We start from the raw sequence: 20,519 nt of genomic DNA, 5'->3' as shown, positions 1-20,519 counted from the left end.
TTCATAGATATCACATCTGAAAGAGAGACATACGTGCATTTACTGTGCGTACGTTCATTCTATGAATCACACATTTAGAGCATATTTGAGAGATGAACGTAAGTTACAATTTAGGATGGTTTCTGAACAACATTATATAAATGAGGCCCCTGGGGTGTACACGTTTGAACACGATGATTGACACAACGTGAGATGGCAGTTTTTGAGACTTTTCACACAACTGAATCTGTGGAAACTGATGGTTGTTTTGTTTAAAGTTCTTATTTTGTTTAGTACTGCCCTTCAGAAGCAACAGTACATGAAATATTTACATTTCTAGACAAAGTATGAGCAATTGACTCCAACCATCCTGTGGAAAAGTTTACACCCCCGACTCTAAATGCAGTGCGTTGTAGAGGTGGGCGGATCTATTGTTTTGCACCTAAAAATATCGATCCTAGTGTGGTTAGCAAATACTTCAGAATGTATCAGATGTGACAGCAAAGGCTTTTACAATATTGTTTTAGAATGATTTCTGAAGGATCATGCGACACTGAAGACTTGAGTAATGATGCCGAAAGTTCAGCTTTGATCACAGGAATAAATGGCATTTTAACATATATTCACATACCGTCAGATGTACAACAGCCCATCTCTGGAAGCCCTTTACAAAAATTAAACATGCATTAACCACAGTTTAACTATAGGATTTGTTTACTATACATTGGTTACCACTACAAGAACCTTTGAACACAGAATAAAAACACAGACGACGCTGTCTCTTCTGTCAGTAGATGGCACTTTTTTTTAGATTTACCTTGTTGCTAGAAGTGGTAGACAATCAACTGGTAGGGGTTTTCAGAACTGTATGTGAGATACTGTAAATGTGAGTCAGGGTGCCATTTTAGGTTAATAGTGCACGAGCCACACTGTCAGTAGTGCACTCTTACATCGTTGGGTGTTTCAACCTTTCTACATACACCCTCTACAAGGGTAGCCCGCTGCAGGATGATCAGACCTCCTCAGCTTGTGTCCTGTGTTATACATTCCCGAAACTTACCCAGTTAATAAAGTCTGCAGCTGGCTCAGTTCTTGAGTGATTTACGTTGTTTTATTTGGGGCCCAGCATGGTCATTCTACTTGTGGCAAATCCAGATTTCTGATTTGATTTTCTTCTAATAATGTCCTGTTTATAGACTTCATAATATGTCCACATATTTATAGGCTGGTAGCAACACAATTACAAACCTAAGATATGACCAGACCAGATATGAGCTGGGTGATTGAAAGCCTCGGAAAACTGCTCAGAAAAAGTTTCAGTGAGAGATACAGATGCAGAGTGGATGTAATCCTTTAAAGAAGAATAAAAAGTGCTGAGTGAAAAACAGAGAGAGCTGTGAGAGTGGACGCAACAGGGCTGGCTTAAGAAATGCATATATATATATATATATATATATATATATATATATATATATATATATATATATATATATATATATATATATATATATATATATATATATATATATATATATAAGATCTTACCAATGCAAAATGTCTTCTGTAAAGTACTAATAACTAAAGTAATATAAATTCAATGTGAAACTCATCTCCAGATCTCAATGTCCCATAATTAAGAAGGATAAGCTGTTGAAAATGTGCAGGTTAAATCAAGTTTTGATAATGAAAATAACCTTGAAGCTTCATAATTTTTTTTTGTGCTCTAGCTAGATAATGTTAAAACTCCATTAATATAATGTATGCATATCATCTTTCAATTCCTTTTGTGTTTCTGCTGCTGTTCTGAATGTTTTATTAACAATTAGCTGTTTTCAGGCTTTGTAAGCCATCAGAAACCTCAAATCTGCTTTTTTTTCAGGTGTGTTTGGTAATTCAGTGTCAGTGACTGAAGGAGATTCTGTTACTTTACACACTGGTGTTACTGAAATACATGAGGAAGATGATATACTGTGGAAATTTGGAGATGAAAAATCTCAAATAGCTAAAATAAAGAGAAAGAAGCAAAACTTCTCCACATCTGATGGGAGATTCAGAGACAGACTGAAGCTGGACGATCAAACTGGATCTCTGATCATCACAAACATCACAACTCAACACGCTGGACTCTATAAAGTAGAGATAAGTGGAGCGAAAAAAACATTAAAAACTTTCAGTGTTCTTGTCTATGGTGAGTGGTCCAAACATTCACATATATGGCTTGTTTTATTAAAGAAATAGTCAGTACAAGTTTAGCTCCATCAACAGCATTTGTGACGTAATGTTGATCAAAGGGGTCATATGAAGAAGATCTGTAAAGTTGCAAAGACTAATATATTATTTATTAAAGTTAAGACTCTGCCACGTCCACCTAAAACAATCACTATGTGGAAATATTCATGTAATGCAACTCAAATGTTCATGCAAAGAAAGAAGGTATGGTTTCAGTAACACAGTTAATGTTGAAGCAGCCATATCAGGGAGATGTTGTGTGCATCTATAAGAGAAAGCAAAAGCACTTTATTTGGACTTCCTAAAGTAGATGCATATAGGATTCTTTAAGACTGGTTACAACAGAACAGCAATGCATTTTTATGGACTACTGTTTGTGAACCTGGTAGAGGAGGTCATTCTGCCTTTGCTACTTCTGAATCAGCAACTGAAAATATGTTTTGTTATTAGTTTAAATATTTGCTTTTGACTTTTCAAATGCAGACTTTTGCATGTTGCGTGTGTGTGTGTGTGTGTGTGTGTGTGTGTGTGTGTGTGTGTGTGTGTGTGTGTGTGTGTGTGTGTGTGTGTGTGCGCACTGCACGGATGAATGAGAGAGAGAGAGACATTGTCACACAGTGGAGTCAGCTGTCTTATCTGTTGTGGCTTGTGTACTGCATACGAGCTTCATCACTGTGTCTGTCACGCCACTCTGCTCCTCTAAGGCTTGAACTGATGGTAAAACTAAGGACATTATTAATTGTCCTTACATTTATTTTGAAAGATGAAGCTTGCGATTATGGAAAGGGGCGTTACATTTCCTAAGAGTGCCTGCGGTGTTCGGCCAATCACAATGCACTGGGTCCGTTTGGCCAATCAGAGCAGACTGCGTTTGTTGGAAGGAGGGACTGTTTGAGAGAGGCGGAGCATAGAGGACTTACAATAATGTACAGTATTTGAAAAATAATAAAGTTATGTTTTTGAACATTAAAGCATCTCAACATATTTTGTTACACCAAACACACAAAATAATGATCATAATAAAGCATCATTTGACCCCTTTAAGAATCTTGAAGACTTCTACAATTTAACTTTTCAGGTGCATCGCAGAGATCCTGATCATTCATTTACTTCTTCATAAAAATGTTAAAATTACAGCAATGGCTGCCTACTAGATGGCTGTAACTTGTCAAATTATATCACGCATCTCCAATAGGACGTCTTTAAGGCATTGTGAAGTATTTGATAACAGTTTAACTTGCCAATTGTGCTAGCAGCAGAGTGATGAATTATATCTTAGTTTCAGTTTTGATTTTAAATGAACAGTCATTGTGCCGTATGCTATTCCATTCATTTAAAGCAGTGCTATTTCAGCACTCCTTAAAGTCTGCTTGAACCGGAAGTTGCTGACAAACTTATTTCAATATAGTGATGTGGGGGAACTTTGACATCAGAACCAGGAACTGTAATTCGCAGAAGTTTCCTTTGAGATTTTCCTCTGGGGTTTTATAATAGGGGGCGTGGGGGGAGGTTCAATTTATGAGAAAGATAAAGTCTGTGGTGAACATAACATGATAATAGTTTTAAGTTTTTTTTCTAAAATGTAAACTGAACACTCTCACAGCCAAAAAATAAATTTTCAAAAATGAACATAACTGTTTCCACATTTTTATTTTGGGTATGGATGTAAGTTACATTGTACAACAAAACATGAAAAGTATTTTCAAGTTATGTTTACCACAGGCTTCATTTTACTCAAAAAAAAAAAAAAAAAAAACATTATAAAACCCCTTAGGAAAACTCGAAGGAACATCCAAACCGGCTAAAAGACCAAACCTTTGGTATTTTTTTACCCACATTTTGTTTTCCTAAAATATATTTGAAACATCAGTACAGTTAACTTAGATTCAATGTCCTTTCAATGTATATAAAATGTCTTTTGTGTATTTATTTTAATGTGGTCACCTAAATGTCTTTGACCCTTAGTAATTTTGTTGTTTGAGATGATAGAAACCCTCTAAAAATAAGAACTGGAAATAGGATTATCAATATATTTCTTTATTACCTCATGTTTCCAGCTCGTCTGCCTGTTCCTGTCATCAGCAGTAACTCTTCACTATGTTCTTCATCATCATCATCATCATCATCATCATCATCATCATCATCTTTATCATCTTCATCCTCACAGCAGAATTGTTCATTGTTGTGTTCAGTGGTGAATGTGGGTCATGTGACTCTCTCCTGGTACAAAGGAAACAGTTTATTGTCCAGCATCAGTGTGTCTGATCTCAGCATCAGTCTCTCTCTACCTCTGGAGGTGGAATATCAGGAGAAAAACAGCTACAGCTGTGTGATCAACAATCCCATCACAAACCAGACCACACATCTGGACATCAGCAAACTCTGTCAACCATGTTCAGGTACAGCAGCCCTGGTTTAAGTGTTTAAGTCTGATCTCTGTCTTCTGTTGCGTTCACTTACATTCATGACTGTCTCTCTTTTGCTCTTCATCAGTTCCTCCAGTCTCTGTGTCTCTGATAGTGCTGATCTCTGCTGCAGCTGCTGCTGGATCTCTGTTGATTATAGTTGCAGTCGCAATCTTCTGCATCTGCAGGAAATGTAAAAAAATTGTTATATATTTTACAAATATTTATCTATTTATAAGGCACAAGTTTCATTTTAAGATTGACAGCCTGGTAGTTTTAACATGTATGTGTTCTTTCATTGTTATTGCAGGTCAGACAAAAAGGAAAGACAAGACTCATTCAGTGCTTTTTAAATCATCATCTCGAAAAAAGGTAAGAAGTTACAAGAATTTGTTGAAGTCAGACAGTCTGATACTCGTTTGTACAGTATAGTTCTTAAAACAGATGTTCCTATATTGAATGATTTCTTTTAAAGTTTTTGTTTTCCTTTTTTTTTTTTTAAGTAGACATTTTTATGAAATTATTTTACAGAAGCTTTAATAAGGTCTTCTAAAGCCTGCATAATCGCTCGGAGTGAATCTAAAGCAAGATTCAATTATAACTTTTAAAATGGTGTTGCTCTTGATTTACTGTATATTTTCCCTTGCAGAAATCAATGAATGAACATGTGTATGGAAATGTCACAACAAAGCGATGATCAAATACAGGATCTACTGGAATAAAATAGATATTGCAGCTCTGCAGGTCCTGCTTCACACCTCTTTAGGTTACAATTATTCTCGGCCAGGATTATTTGTTTATTTTTTTATTTTTATTTTTTTTCACATCCACTCTCATTGTTATGTCTTGAATGTTCGCTGCTGTTTAATTTAGTGGTTTACAAGTAGTATATCATTCTGAAACTCAACTAATTTTTTATTTTATTTTCTATCTTAACATGCAAGAAACTTTAGCCTATTAAATACTGATTCCGCCCTTTACTGTTCTCTGATAATAATAATAATAATAATAATATCGATTGCATATTTTGTACACGATAAGGGCTGCTGGATATTTTGGCAAATCTAGCATAATCACAATCATGGTGTCGAAAGAGGAAAATCACATCTCTCTAATAATAGCACTACTTTTACCCCACAAGGTGCGCTATAAATAGATGATTCTTGCTTCATGAAGGTTGGACATCTTTCCAGTGACGCAGAGCGCGCAATCAGACTGGGGAGCGATGATCTCTGAGCCAGTGTCTATTTGTGGTTTTTGCCTGATCTCAGACCAGTTTTTTTTTTTTTTTTTTAATCTTGGCATTTAATTAATGGCACATTTTTATAATAAAAAGGAAGAGCTGTAGTTTAGAGCTGTAGTCACCTTTTGGTCTGATTACCCAAGAGACTTGAAGATTAAGCCTTGAGACTTACTTGTGACTCGCACATGTGTGACTTCCACCTCTGGGATCAACTAAACTCTGGATTCTCAAAAGTATGTGTATGTAATATTTAAAGTTCGCGGCATAGAATCTTTAAAATATGTCACCAGTCTGTTATTGTGGTGACATTTCCACATCCCCAAACGTAACACTGAATGAGGCTAACTGTGATTGGTTGATTGACATGTCAAACAGCTCCATGGGCAGGCCTTGGCCAATGAAAGCTGCCATGAATTCTAGACCTTCAGCCATCAGTCTGAACCCAGACAAAACAGTGCAAAACTTTTTTTAAATGGAAACTGTGGTGCATTGAAGACCCTGTTTTGATGATTCATGAGTTGCAATTATGGCAGCTGAGAAGGCCTTTTTTTTTTTTTTTTTTTTAAGAATTTTCAGTCTTATTAAATCTTTATAATGTTTAATACTGAAAAATAAGCTCAATGTTTAAGTTACTGCCCTTGCTGTCCAGAATAAAAGATAACATCCCAATTAAGTGAAAGGGGTTTGTGGAAACTGTGGTTCCTAGTTATTGTGATCCAAAATGTGCCTCACATTGAATGATAATCCACTTCTTACCTCCGAGAATATATTATGATCTATATGACATTATTTCTAATGGGAGTATTAGGATTATCAATATTGCTGATCACTGTTGTTGTGCTATGATTTTGTAAAGTTTACCAATATATAATGAGAGGAGAATAGAGACATTTATGAAAGTTTCACTCCAAAATACAATAGCAAAATGCATAAATATGTATAGTATTTTTATGTTAAATTAAATTGTCTTTAGTACACCGTCCTAAGGAAAGGAAGGACCAGAAGACATTGCAATTAAGTGGCCTTTACTACTATGTACTTAAATTTTAATTAATCATTTTGTACAATATACTTCTTGTGTACATACATGTTTTTACATTGTACTTATATTTAAAAAAATACATGTAATTACATCTGTATTTAATTTCTGTAATTACATTTATAATTACACTGTTGACCCATACTATACACCTTAACCCACCCTTAAAATTACCCATACCTCCAACCCTCTCCCTAACCTTACCCCTATCCCACCTCAATAGCAGCAAAAGTGTTTTACAATACAATATGAACACAATAAGTACATTGTATTTATTTTTTTATGTAAGTACATAGTAATTAAGGCCACCTAATATAAAGTGGGACCTAAAGAACTTCCAAATTTATACATGTGTACTTATTATTATTGTTTTGCCTTTAATGTAAATAAACTGTACAAACAATATACTTGCTCTTGTGAATTTATTTTGATGTTAGTTACTTTGTGTGAGCTGTCTCTTTAATACCGCAGGGTTTATATTCATGTTGCTGCTGATTGGGCTGACATGTTTGACACACCCACCAAACAAGAGAAAATGTATCTCAAACCCCGTTACACACCATTTCCCGGAAACGTTCAACCTAGAAATTATAGCAAAATGTTGTCCACCAATTTGAGCTTGAACTTGCCCTAGGTGTTTTCATTTTCATGCATTTTGACGGGATGAATTAATGCACATTCACATTTAGTCTAGAACTACATCATGTTCACACAGTGCACACAACGCCTCTGTACTTCCGATTTCTCCTATTATGGGGACAGGAGCCTTGTAAGTCAGTAACTGGGACTATCAACAACTGTCAGGGTTAGGGTCACCCTTATTAATCAGCAATCATGTCCACAGATTTTAGGGAAAAAATGATGGGTAGGGTTAGGTTTAGGGGTAGGAATCGGGTTATGTCTATATTTTTGGACAGTAATGTTGGTCCAGAATCATCAGTCGATTCAGGAACATGTCTTCCTTGGCCCATCTCTCATCTTCACTTTCATTCACTAAACTGGCGCCATCTGGTGGGTTTTGAATACCAACAGATAAAACAGCATCACAGCCCAACACAGCAGCTGATTTTAAAAGTCACGTGACATACAGTTTGTAATGGGAAAATTGTGTCACTTTGATGTGCAATTGAAGGTAACAGAGATAATCTCAGTTATGCTTTAATGTTGTTTATACTTGTTACTATTAAGCTCACTTTTTCTATTAGGCTATGCTTTGATTTTAAACAGCTTTACCACTTCTCAAAGGAAAATGACCCAAGACTCCATCATGGCTCTTTGAATCCTCGAGCTTCAGCTACAAGGTGGACCTCCAGGCCTGCGGCTGTACTTGGGCTCTGGTCCTTTATTCCTCTGATCCAACCTTGATCTCCACCTCCAGAAAGAAAGTTAGATATGATAATTTAGTTATTGTTTCTTCGTCAAGCAGTTGCTCATCTTGCATTTTTGCAGTAGTTTAGAGTTTAGAGTCTTAACACTAGCAGTAGCATAGTAGCCAGACAGGGAGAAACTCTTGATCTACAAACTAAACACGTGAAATAAATACCCTCTTTCATCTACAAGATGTTTGTCCACCCAGCAGATGAAACCACATGTCTGCAGAGCAGCGACCACAGCAGGTTTCAGTTTGAATCAGAAGCTGCACTTAAAAACCTGGTACATTTACATTTACATTTAATCATTTATCAGACGCTTTTATCCGAAGCGACTTACAAAGGAGAACAATAGAAGCAATCAGACCAACACAAGAAAAACAACAGTATACAAGTGTACAGTATACAAGTGCCATGATGACAAGTCTCAGTTAGTCTAGTACAGAACACCTAGCCAGGTTGGTTGATGTGTGTTTTTTTAAAGAATATGATAGACAAGAAAAGAAAAGGTAAATGCTAGTATTAGTTGGTTAAGTGTTGGCGGAAAAGATGAGTCTTTAGATGTTTTATGAAAACAAGAAGTTGGGGTATAATGTTCCTAATGTTGTATAAGGCAAATCTGCAGGACAGGGTCGTTGTAGTAATATGCTCTGTGAAGCTTAACTGATGATCCATCACAACTCCTAGGTTTCTGGCTGTCCTGGAATGAGTTATGGTGGACGAACCCAGCTGTATAGAGAAGTTGTGATGGGTTAGCTGGAACCACCAGCAGTTCTGTCTTAGTAAGGTTGAGGTGAAGGTGATGGTCATCCATCCAGCCAGAGTACTTCAGAGTATTCATCAAGCTGTGACTGTGAGGTGGCAGACATCTTTATGAAAGTGAAGTGAAAGTCATGACATTTGCCAGGTATGGTAACCCATACTTAGAATTGGTGTTCTGCATTTAACCCATCCAAGTAGTTCAGCAGTTACAAATGAACACACTGTGAACACACACCCGGAGCAGTGGGCAGCTATAGATCCAGCGCCCAGGGAGCAACTGGGGGTTCAGTGGCTTGCGTAAGGGTACTTCAGCCATGGATATTGAAGGTGAAAGTGAGCACTGTTCATTCACCCCTCCCCCCGCAACACCTTTCCATTCACCTAAATTAAAATTAAAAAACATAATTTTAAAATCATTTTGTTAATTTGTTAGTAAAACTAAATGTTTTCCAATGCTTCATTGACCAAATTGTATTTTTAAAAAACAAACAATTTTGATTTTGATGGCTGCAAAATTGGGACGATTAAATGTTGTTCATCCAACAATTTTCTTTCTTTAATAATTTAACACAATCAAGTCAAGTCAAGTCACCATTATTTATATGGCACTTTAAACAAAAAAAAAAAAAAATTGTGTCAAAGCAACTGAACAACATTAATTAGGAAAACAGTGTATCAATAATGCAAAATGAGAATTAAAGGCAGTTCATCATCGAATTCAGTGATACATAGTTCAGTTCAGTTTAAATAGTATCTGTGCAATCATTTGCAATCAAGTCAACACTATCACTGTAAATGAAGTATCCCCAACTAAGCAAGCCAGAGGCGACAGCGGCAAGGAACCGAAACCCCATCGTTAACTGAATGGAGAAAAAACCTTGGTTTTGCTGGTCAGAGGAGAAACCAGACTAAACCAGTAGTTCAATTCTAGGCAGCAGCAAAGTCAGATCCAGAAAGTCTGGATGATTTCAGAATAAGAAAGAAACAGAATAATATTAGCGTAGATGCCATTCTTCTAATGATGTAGCAAGTACATCGGGTGTTATGGGAATAGTGTGTTTCGTCTAGATGAGCAATTTACTCCAACAGTCCTGTGGAAAAGTTTACACCCCCACTCTAAATGCAAAGTGTTGTAGAGGTGGGCGGATCTTTTGTTCTGCACCTATGAAAATATTGATCCTGTGCTGTTTTTTAACCAGAAATATTATTTTCCTCTTTTTATCAGAATGTATAAAAAGTTAAAGTAAAGGTATTGTTTCCAACATATATATATATATATATATATATAGGTGCGACCAAGCAAACGGCCCATGCCATCGTTCGTTCTATGTCAGCTTTAGTCAGCACGGAGAGGCATCTCTGGCTTAATTTGATGGGCATTGAAGAGGCATTTGTCAGTTCCTTCCTTGCCGCGCTCAAGGGGAGGGGCCATCGGCACTGCATTACACAGTGCCCATCTCTCCTCAGTGCCCTCAGGAGATTGTTCTGCCAACACTGCCAGTGTTTCAGGGTGCAGCGATCTCCAGCGAGCGCTTCTCTCATTTACTGCCCGAAACGTAGCGGTGCTAAGAGGCTCGCTACCTACGGAGGTCTCTAGAGCAGCTAGTATGGTCGTCCCCTGCTGGTCTGCCACTTCAGGACACAGAGCTAGTGGCTCTACGCGCACAAGGGAGTGTTCGCCCCTTCCTGTTACCCTCACAAAACCCATCCATCCCTGCCACCTCTCGTGCTTCGGGGCCAGTGGTTTCCAGCAAAATATTAGGTGTTCCAGTGTTTCCTGCCGTCATTCAGGACACGGAACATCTAACATCCCCTCAAAAGGAAGTGTTAAAATTGGTACCACTCTCAGAGAGTCTGACAGTGTGGAAACTTCTGCCAGGCATTTCTGTGTGGGTATTAAGCACAGTACAGATAGGGTACAGGATCCAATTTATTCGTTGTCCTCTACATAGTCTCTTTGTACACTATCTGTGTGGCACCCTGTCTTGGGTCCCACTGTAGGGGCACCGTGTCATCGCAGACTGATAATGACGGATGTCTCCCTGATGGGCTGGGGAGCAGTCTTTGTTGGCCATCCAGCTCAAGGGGAATGGGAGGGTCATCAGCTCGATTGGCACATCAATTGCATGTTGGCCGAACAGAGTGTGGTTCTTGGAGATAACTCTCCTCGACGGCTCGCCATGGGCAATTCCGGAGAGGAGAGACCTTTTGTCTCAGGCAGAGGGCACGATATAATATGTTATTGATAGCGTTCTTAGTGCTAGGGCTTCCTCCACCAGACGGAGTTATGCCAGTAAATGGGGTGTCTTTGAGAGGTGGTGTGTGGTACACAATGTAGATCCAGTCAACTGCCATATTGCTTTAGTTCTGGACTTCATGCAAGATAAATTATCAACAGGCACATGCCCTGCTACTCTTAAGGTTTATGTGGCCGCTCTTTTGGCTTGCCACACCTTGATTGACGGGATGCCACTCGGGAGACACCCTCTGCTCTCTCGCTTCTTTTGTTGGGCCAGACGACTGAGGCCTATAGTGAAAACCAAGATGACTTCTTGAGACTTAGCTATAGGTCTCGAGGGTCTGGTTGAAACCCCATTTGAACCTTTAGAATCAGCGTTTGATAAACTTCTGACTCTAAAAAAAATTGTTTTTCTCATTGCAATAAATTATTTGAAGAGAATTGGGGATACACAGGCTCTGTCTATCTCCCCATCATGCTTAGACTTTGCCCCAGGGATGGTGAAAGTGATTTTGCATCCTCATCCTGATAACCTGCCTGAGGTTCCGTTTTCGGCTGTACATCCGGTCATTCTAGAGGCCTTCTGCCCTACGCCATTCACAATGCGGGAGCAGGATAAATCTTATAGACTGTGTCCAGTCCGTGCTCTTTAGACTTAAGTTCACCGCACTAGCCAGTGGTGTAAGTCGGGGCAGCTGTTCTCCTGTTATGGTGGTAGTAACAGAGAAGCAGCTGCCACCAGGCAGATCATGTCTCATTGGGTCAGATGCTATTGCTTTAGCTAATGAGGCACACGGTCAAGCTTCGCCTATAGGTCTTAGAGCTCACTCCACAAGGAGGGTCGCCTCCTCTAGTGCTTTAGCAAGGGGTGCCCCCTTACAACAGATTTGTGATGCAGCAGGTAGGTTCTCTCCGCACACATTCATAAGATTTTATAGTTTGGATGTTCATGCTACTCCGGGTTCTCATGTCCTTGAGTAATCATCACAAGCTAATGTCTGAGGCCTTCTTGTGGATTGGTAGCACACCTGCACAACCTTAGGGGTCCAGACATTTTCAAGCACGGTGGCATGGGTATTCTTGTTCCCAATGCGCTGAGCAGCGCAGCATCGACTGAAGCTTTCGAAAGGGATTGTTCCCGGTTACTTAACTGTAACCTTGTTCCCTGTGAAAGCGGAACGAGATATTGCACTGCGTTGCCATGCTGAAGATGTCCCAGGACTGCTCTTCAGACAAAATGTCCTTTTGATGCACCTGTGGCTTATCTATTTATAGCCCCATGTTGTGGGCATGCTCCGATGACGTCATCAACCGGGCTATATTACTGCCGGGTCAATTCTATCAACATGTTAAACACATTATGCACAGCTGGTCACGAATAAGATGTTTCCCAACATGCTGAGCAGCACAGCATATAGTTCTGCTTTCTTAGGGAACAAGGTTACAGTTAATTAATCGGGAACATGTCGTTACATCATTATAGTTGAACTTGAAATTTCAGTGTTTCGCCGCTAGGGAGCGATGATCTCTGAGAACCCATGAGCCAGTTTCTACATTATGGTTTTTGCCTGATATCACAACAGTTATACACATTTCTAGTGATTTAATTAAACAAACAAACAAAAAATATATTATTATTATTATTATTATTATTATTATTATTATTATTATTATTATTATTATGTTTAATAATAAAAGGGAAAAGCTGTTTAGAGTAGTCACATTTTGGTCTGATTACCCAAGCTCACCTTAAAACAAATTAAACAAATCCAACAATTTAATAAAAATAGCTCATGGAAGAAACTTCATATTTAATTTTATTCGATTATTTGTTATTTGCATTTAATATATTACAGCTTTAAGAAATCATTTGCAAGTGGTTTGCTGTTGGTGTTTTCATGCATGTTTGGGTTTCCAATGCACTTCCACTGTTCAGACCAGCAGAGGTCAGCAGCGTGTTGTGATTCAAACTTTCGACATTATTTTCGCACAAAATCAGCTGTTTTGTACTGAATGTATATAACCTATTCATGATGGTGATGGTAATAAGCAGAAAAACAACACTTTACTTCCATAAGACTTAAATACAGCCCTGAAGCTGTACTGATAAATATATGAAATTATTATTATTATTATTATTATTATTATTATTATTATTATTATTATTATTATAGATTGGAAGAAAATCGGTTTTACCAATGTCTTTGACTGATATTTACACCCATCTTTCGTCATCACTTTCATGTGATTTTAAAAGTCACGTGATATAATATGTAATGTGAAAATTGTGTCACTTTCAAGGGAACAGAGATAATCTCAGTTATGCTTTAAAAGCTATTGCTTTGATTTAAAGTAGGATTTAAACAGTTTTACCATTTTACAAAGGATAATGCAGTGAATAACTATAAATAATATGAGCCTAATTGATAATCTTGTGCAATTTAACGAATCTCATATTTTCAAAGACTCTACTTTTTCATTTAGCCTCGGCTATATATTTGTCTCTTCGTCTCCAGCTTTCTGCCATTTTCTTTCTGTCACCCCACTGGCTCCAATGCTTCTACGTTCCTCTACCTTCACTCTGGTCCTTCATTCCTCTGATCCCACCTTGGTCTCTATCTCCAGAAAGAAAGAAAAAAAGTTAGATATGAGAATTTTTGTTATTGTTTCTCGCTCAAGTCAGTGGCGTAACGAGCCAACACCGGGCCCTTAAGCAGGATTATCAAGGCGGGCCCCCCTACTACAACACGTGATGACGCTACGCGCACCAAAAAAAAAAAAAATGCTGGTGTCGGCGCACCATAATAACACATTGTTACTGTTACTGTCACTGCTATATACACATAGGCATAGGTCCAAATACATAAAAATACACTGCATTTTTCGGGTTTTTCTCTGTGCAAAGTTGTCGATCAAACAGGCCACTGTCACTGGGATGGTCAGAAAAATCATGAAAGCAGTGCAAACCACTTTTGTGTTTATAATTTGACGACTCCATGTCTATCTCAAGTTCAACATTTTTTAACTGTTTTGCACACAATGCCAAGTTCACCCGGGGATTCCCCAGTTCCAATTAGAAACAAATTACACCAAATTCATCATTGTCCGTTTCAAACATTTATTTAATTTTCAGTCAAATATGCTGTTGTCATTATTTATTCAAATCAATTCGCAAAAAAATTTAATGCGATCAAACTTAAAGTAGTCAAATGCGATAGGGGGACCCTAGATAGTTAAGAAGTTGATTAAGTTATGATTGACCATTATTGAAGACACCTGATGTTAACAAGCAGACTCACCAAACGAGAAAATCACAATTTGTGTGTCACCATTATAGTGGTCAGTGTTTGCTTTAGCAGGGATATTTTAGTCAATATAGCAGAGATATACAGCTATAAGATCATGAATTTAATTGAAACCTTACTGGTGTGACTCACCCTAAAGGTTTAGCCCTCACATGTTATGTTATATTATGTTACTTTACACATTAATCTTACTGAAATACATGAGGATGACGAGCTGAAATTTGGAGCTGAAAGTCTCTCATAGCTAAAATAAAGAAAAAGAAGCAACACTTATCAATGGGAGATAAGTGGAGCAAAAATATCATCAAAAACATTCAGTGTTTCTGTCTATGGTAAGTAGAGATCAGGGATGGGTAGCATTGGTGCTTAAGAGCCATTGTCCAGAAGAGTTAAGATCCAATATTGAAAAAAAAAAAAAAAAACTCCTGCAAAGTCTTCGGCTATCCCTGGTATAAAGACATAATTTATCCAAACAGGCACATATTCTTTTTCATGTGTTACATCATCGTATAGTTTGAAAAGACAGGCACATTCATTGACCATCGACATGCTAAACACTCACTTAAAATATTTTTTAGACAGATTCACTAGAATTCACAACACAGAAAGCAGAATGACTGTTGTGTTCATATTCCTCTTTATTTTCTCATGTGTTCAGCTCGTCTGACTGTTCCTGTCATCAGCAGCAACTCTTCAAACTGTTCTTTATCATCCTCATCTTCATCACAGCAGAATTGTTCATTGTTGTGTTCAGTGGTGAATGTGGGTGAATGACTCTCTCCTGGTACAAAGGAAACAGTTTATTGTCCAGCATCAGTGTGTCTGATCTCAGCATCAGTCTCTCTCTACCTCTGGAGGTGAAATATCAGGAGAAAAACAGCTACAGCTGTGTGATCAACAATCCCATCACAAACCAGACCACACATCTGGACATCACTCAACTCTGTCACACATGTTTAGGTACAGAAGCGGTGAAAAATGTTTTCATTTACTTAACAGATTTCTGTATTCTGTTGTAGATCAGACTGATTCAATCACTTACATTCATGACTGTCTCTCTTTTGCTCTTCATCAGTTCCTCCAATCTCTGTATCTCTGATAGTGCTGATCTCTGCTGCAGCTGCTGCTGGATCTCTGTTGGGTTTGGGATCTTCTGCACCTGCAGGAAATGTAAAAAAAAGTAGCTAGGGAGATCATAAAATTAATGATTATGATGAAATATTGATCTATTTATAAGTCACAAATTTCATTATAATATTGACAGCCTGGTAGTTTTAACCAGAGGTGGGACATTCAAGTCACAAGCAAGTCTTCAAGTCATATCCAAGTCCTCAAAGGGTTAAAGTTAATGAGATAATTAAGTGACTAAATAAATGATGATTGTACATTAGTGATGAACTTCTGCTGTTAACAATCAGCATCACTGAAGTAAAGAGAAACACAAGAACTACAACTGAATTTAGCCACAGCCTTCAACTGAAAAAAAAATAATAATAACACTATGCCACCATAATTGTGGTCAGGGTTTGCTTTAGGTAGTCTCTTGACCCTTTTACTAATTCAAAGCAATTTCAATATTGTTTTCGCAACAAACATGTATGCATTGTTGAATCAAACCTTGTAGTGACAGATGATCTTATGCTTTTTTTGCTTATAAATCATGTTGACTTGGACATCATGAGATAGTCTTCTTTGGATTGTTGATTGAAATTCAGCTTTTACCAGAGTTGGGACTTTCAAGTCACAAGCAAGTCTTCAAGTCATATCCCAAGTCCTCAAAGGGTTAAAGTTAATGAGATAATTAAGTGACTGTTTTTTTTTTATTTTTTTATCACATCATCGCTCTCTAATGTCAAGAGGAAAATCACATCTACTTTTACCCGACATAGTGTATGAGAAGCCAAACACACCGAAAGTAGGATGAAACAGTGTGGTATTAAAGTGTTCGCTCAGCCCGGAGAGGACTTGTTTACCATAATAGACTGTATAAAAAACATGGACGTAGTGTCCGTGATGTCACCCGTAGACTCCTGAAGTGCGTTTATGAAGCTTAAAGTGTGCAGAGCGGGCCGTCGCAATCTTGGCAGCACGTTACCGTGCGACTCTCCTGGACAATTGAAATGGGCAAAAAGGCGGGATCTAGTTGCTGAAGCCATGCCCACCTTGTGCGACGACATTGTCTCATTTCAGAGGCTGCGTTCTCCGGAGGTCGCATTTGAAGGCTGCATACGTCATCGGGGAAGTCACATTTAAGAAAAGTAACCATTAAATTGCAAAGTAAAAAATACAAACATCACAAGGAATAACAGTCAATTTTATTATGTTTACCTTTCTTAAATGAGACATCCCCGATGACGTATGCAGCCTTCAAATGCGACCTCCGGAGGACGCAGCCTCCGAAATGAGACGCAGCTACTGTCAGCAGCGACAAACCACCTGTCACTCAAGTGGCCACGCCCTTAATTATGCAGAAATTTAAGGCTTAATATAATTTAAACGGATGAGTTATAAAAAAATCCACCTCCTTCACAGTTGTCATGAATGGCAAAATTTACTTTATAGACCAAACTCATTTTTTCCACCAGGCTGTAAACATGTTTACGTTTTTATATTTTACCTTGTTCTGCATGCTCTTTCAAAAGGCCTGACAAATAAATGATTGAACGCCCATGTTTCTTAATTCCCATGTTTCTTAAAGGAACACTCCACCGTTTTTTGAAATAGGGCTTATTCACATTATTTCCTACATTTAGATAGGTGGGCAAATGCATTTTTGTGTCAGTGCATGCATTGTTTTAGTTTGACTGGGTCGGCGTTAGCTTAGCTTAGCACAATGAATGGAATCCTTTGTTGCCAGCTAGCATGGCCTGAGTAAAAGTGATCAAAAAAATAAAAAAATCCACCTAATTACTTATTGTGGACTGCGTATTCACAACGAGTACAAATAGCGATCCAGATTAACAATAGGCGATTTCCTAGGCAGATATTGGCTTGGGACTATATTATGGGGAAGCACAGGCGAAGCACTGCTGCTTAGGCGAAGCACTGCTACTTCGGCGCAGAGATGTCACGCAACACATGAAATCCCACGACTTCCGTCAACATACCGGCGTGAATAGCAGCTGCCTGGCTATTTTCCTTACAGTACACGAATGGCGATGAACATGGCTGGTTTTGAGAGAGACGAAGAGGGTGACTTCTCAGACAGTCAAGAACCAGAACCATACCTGTTTGAACCAGAGTTTACAGAAGACGAGCTGCGTGCTTTGGAAATAGAACGACAGTAGGAGACTGTGGTCAAGCCAGCCGCACTTCAGAAAAACACCGTCAAGCCAGCCGCGAGTGAAATTTATATGCGCGTGTATTAGTTGCGATCGCTCAACAGCCTGAGGACGTGAGGATGAGAGCCAACATGAACTGGTGGTGTGAATGTGGGGGAATATGCCAATCTATGCCGACGGAAATAGAGTGTCTTTGCTGTAGAGAGTGGGACATGTTTTTGCCATTGATGACCAGGCTCAACACGTCAGATCAAGATGAGCATGCCCGAAGTTGTGTCACATCTACAGAGGATTTCACGGCGCTGATCCATTCTGCAGTACTCGACTTTTTTTTTCGGTGTGACAAAGTGAACTGGAAAAAACGCCCCACGCCGAATGGACCAAATGGACAGCTGTCCACAGAGTAAGTGATTATTTTAATCATGACGCATGTATAGATCGACCCATATTATACCTGTATTCACATAGAGTTGATGTTTTCATGTGTTGCGTGATTCTCTGCGCCGAAGTAGCAGTGCTTCGCCTGTGCTTCCCCATAATATAGTCCCAAGTCAATATCTGCCTAGGAAATCGCCTAGTGTTAATCTGGATCGCTATTTGTACTCGTTGTGAATACGCAGGCCACAAGAAGTAATTAGGTTTTTTTTTTTTTTTTTTTTTTTGATCACTTTTACTCAGGCCATGCTAGCTGGCAACAAAGGATTCCATTCATTGTGCTAAGCTAAGCTAACGCCGACCCAGTCAAACTAAAACAATGCATGCACTGACACAAAAATGCATTTGCCCACCTATCTAAATGTAGGAAATAATGTGAATAAGCCCTATTTCAAAAAACGGTGGAGTGTTCCTTTAATATATATAAAAATATGTATTTTTTATTTTGTACTTATTTATTATTCAAGTCAAGTCGCCTTTATTTATATAGCGCTTTAAACAAGATACATTGCATCAAAGCAACTGAACAACATTCATTAGGTGTGGTCAATAACACAAAAAAATATAGGCAGTTCACTATCTAATTCAGTGATGTCATCTCTGTTCAGTTTAATAGTGTCTGTGAATTCATTTTTAATCAAGACAACGATATCGCTGTAAATGATGTGACCCCTACTAGGCAAGCCAAAGGCAACAGCGACAAGGAACCAAAACTCCATCGGTGACAGAATGGAGAAAAAAACCTTGGGAGAAACCAGGCTCAGTTGGAGGGCCAGTTCTCCTCTGACCAGACGAAACCAGCAGTTCAATTCCAGGCTGCAGCAACGTCAGATTGTGCAGAAAAATCATCTGTTTCCTGTGGTCTTGTCCAGGTGGTCGTCAGAGACAAGGTCTTTACAGGGGATCTGTATCTGGGGCTCTAGTTGTCCTGGTCACCGCTGTCTTTCAGGGATGTAGAGGTCCTTTCTAGGTGACGATACACCATCTGGTCTGGATACGTATTGGATCCGGATGACTGTAGTGACCCTCTGATCTGGGTACAGACTGGATCTGGTGGCTACGGTGACCTCAGAGACTAATATTAGCGTAGATGCCATTCTTCTAATGATGTAGCAAGTACATTGGGTGTTATGGGAAGTGTTCCCGGTTCAGGTTTACCTAATTAAGTTGTTAATTAAGCCTTGCTGTGCCTTTTTGACCAGGGTGGAGGTGTTAAGGGACCAGGTGAGGTCATCAGAGATGTGGATGCCAAGGAACTTCAAACTGGACACACCCTCCACTACAGCTCCATTGACGTAGATGGGGGTGTGTGCATGACTCCTAGTCCGCCTGAAGTCCACAATTATCTCGTTTGTCTTCAGGGTGTTTAGTTACAGATTGTAGGTGGCACACCCCACAGCCAGGTGCTGCACCTCATCCCTGTAGGCTGACTCATCATCATCCTTGATCAGACCATGAGACCAATCTGCAAATTTGATTATGGTGTTGAAGCCATAAACAGGAACACAGTCATGGGTGAATAGGGAGTACAGGAGAGGGCTCAGTATGCAACCCTGTTGCACGCCGATGTTCAGGGTGATGATAAAGATGGAGAGTCTGTTAGTCAGAAAATCTAGAATCCAATTGCAGATAGATGTGCTGAGTCCGAGCTTGGAGATCAGCTTGGAGGGGATTACTGTATTAAAATGCAGAACTGAAATCAATGAACAGCATTCTCACTTGTGTATTTTGGCTGTCCAGGTGGGTGAGGGCAGAGTGAAGTGCCGTTGAGATGATGTCCTCTGTTTTCCTATTGTGGTGATAGGCAAATTGGAATGGGTCTAATGTAGAAGGAGACTGGATTTTAAGTGGGATGCAACCAGTTTTTAAAAGCACTTGGCAATGATGGGGGTGAGTGCAAAAGGACGAAAGTCATTAGGGACCGAGGCAGTGGAGTGCTTTGGTACTGACACGATGGTGGAGGTTTTGAAAATAGTGGGGACAGTTGTTTGGGCCAGGGACCAGGCCCGTCGCGACAAGGCAGGCAAACCAAGCAATTGCTTGGGGCCCCGAGCTGGCCTGGGGCCCCAAGACAACGACTGGTTAAGAATAAAATGCAACGACACTGTTTGAGCTCCTCTTTGATTGTCAATGCAGTAACGTGCAATGACACTGTTATCGGGATCCCCCTCAAGGGGGCCCCTCTCAGTAGTCGCGGACAGCAGCCAGCCAACACGTGATCTCTGCTACCAG

Source organism: Carassius auratus, chromosome 22, assembly GCF_003368295.1.
Source record: "Carassius auratus strain Wakin chromosome 22, ASM336829v1, whole genome shotgun sequence".
In the NCBI taxonomy this organism is placed as follows: domain Eukaryota; kingdom Metazoa; phylum Chordata; class Actinopteri; order Cypriniformes; family Cyprinidae; genus Carassius; species Carassius auratus.
The sequence above is the reverse complement of the archived record's forward strand: the minus strand, read 5'-3'. Positions refer to the sequence as shown.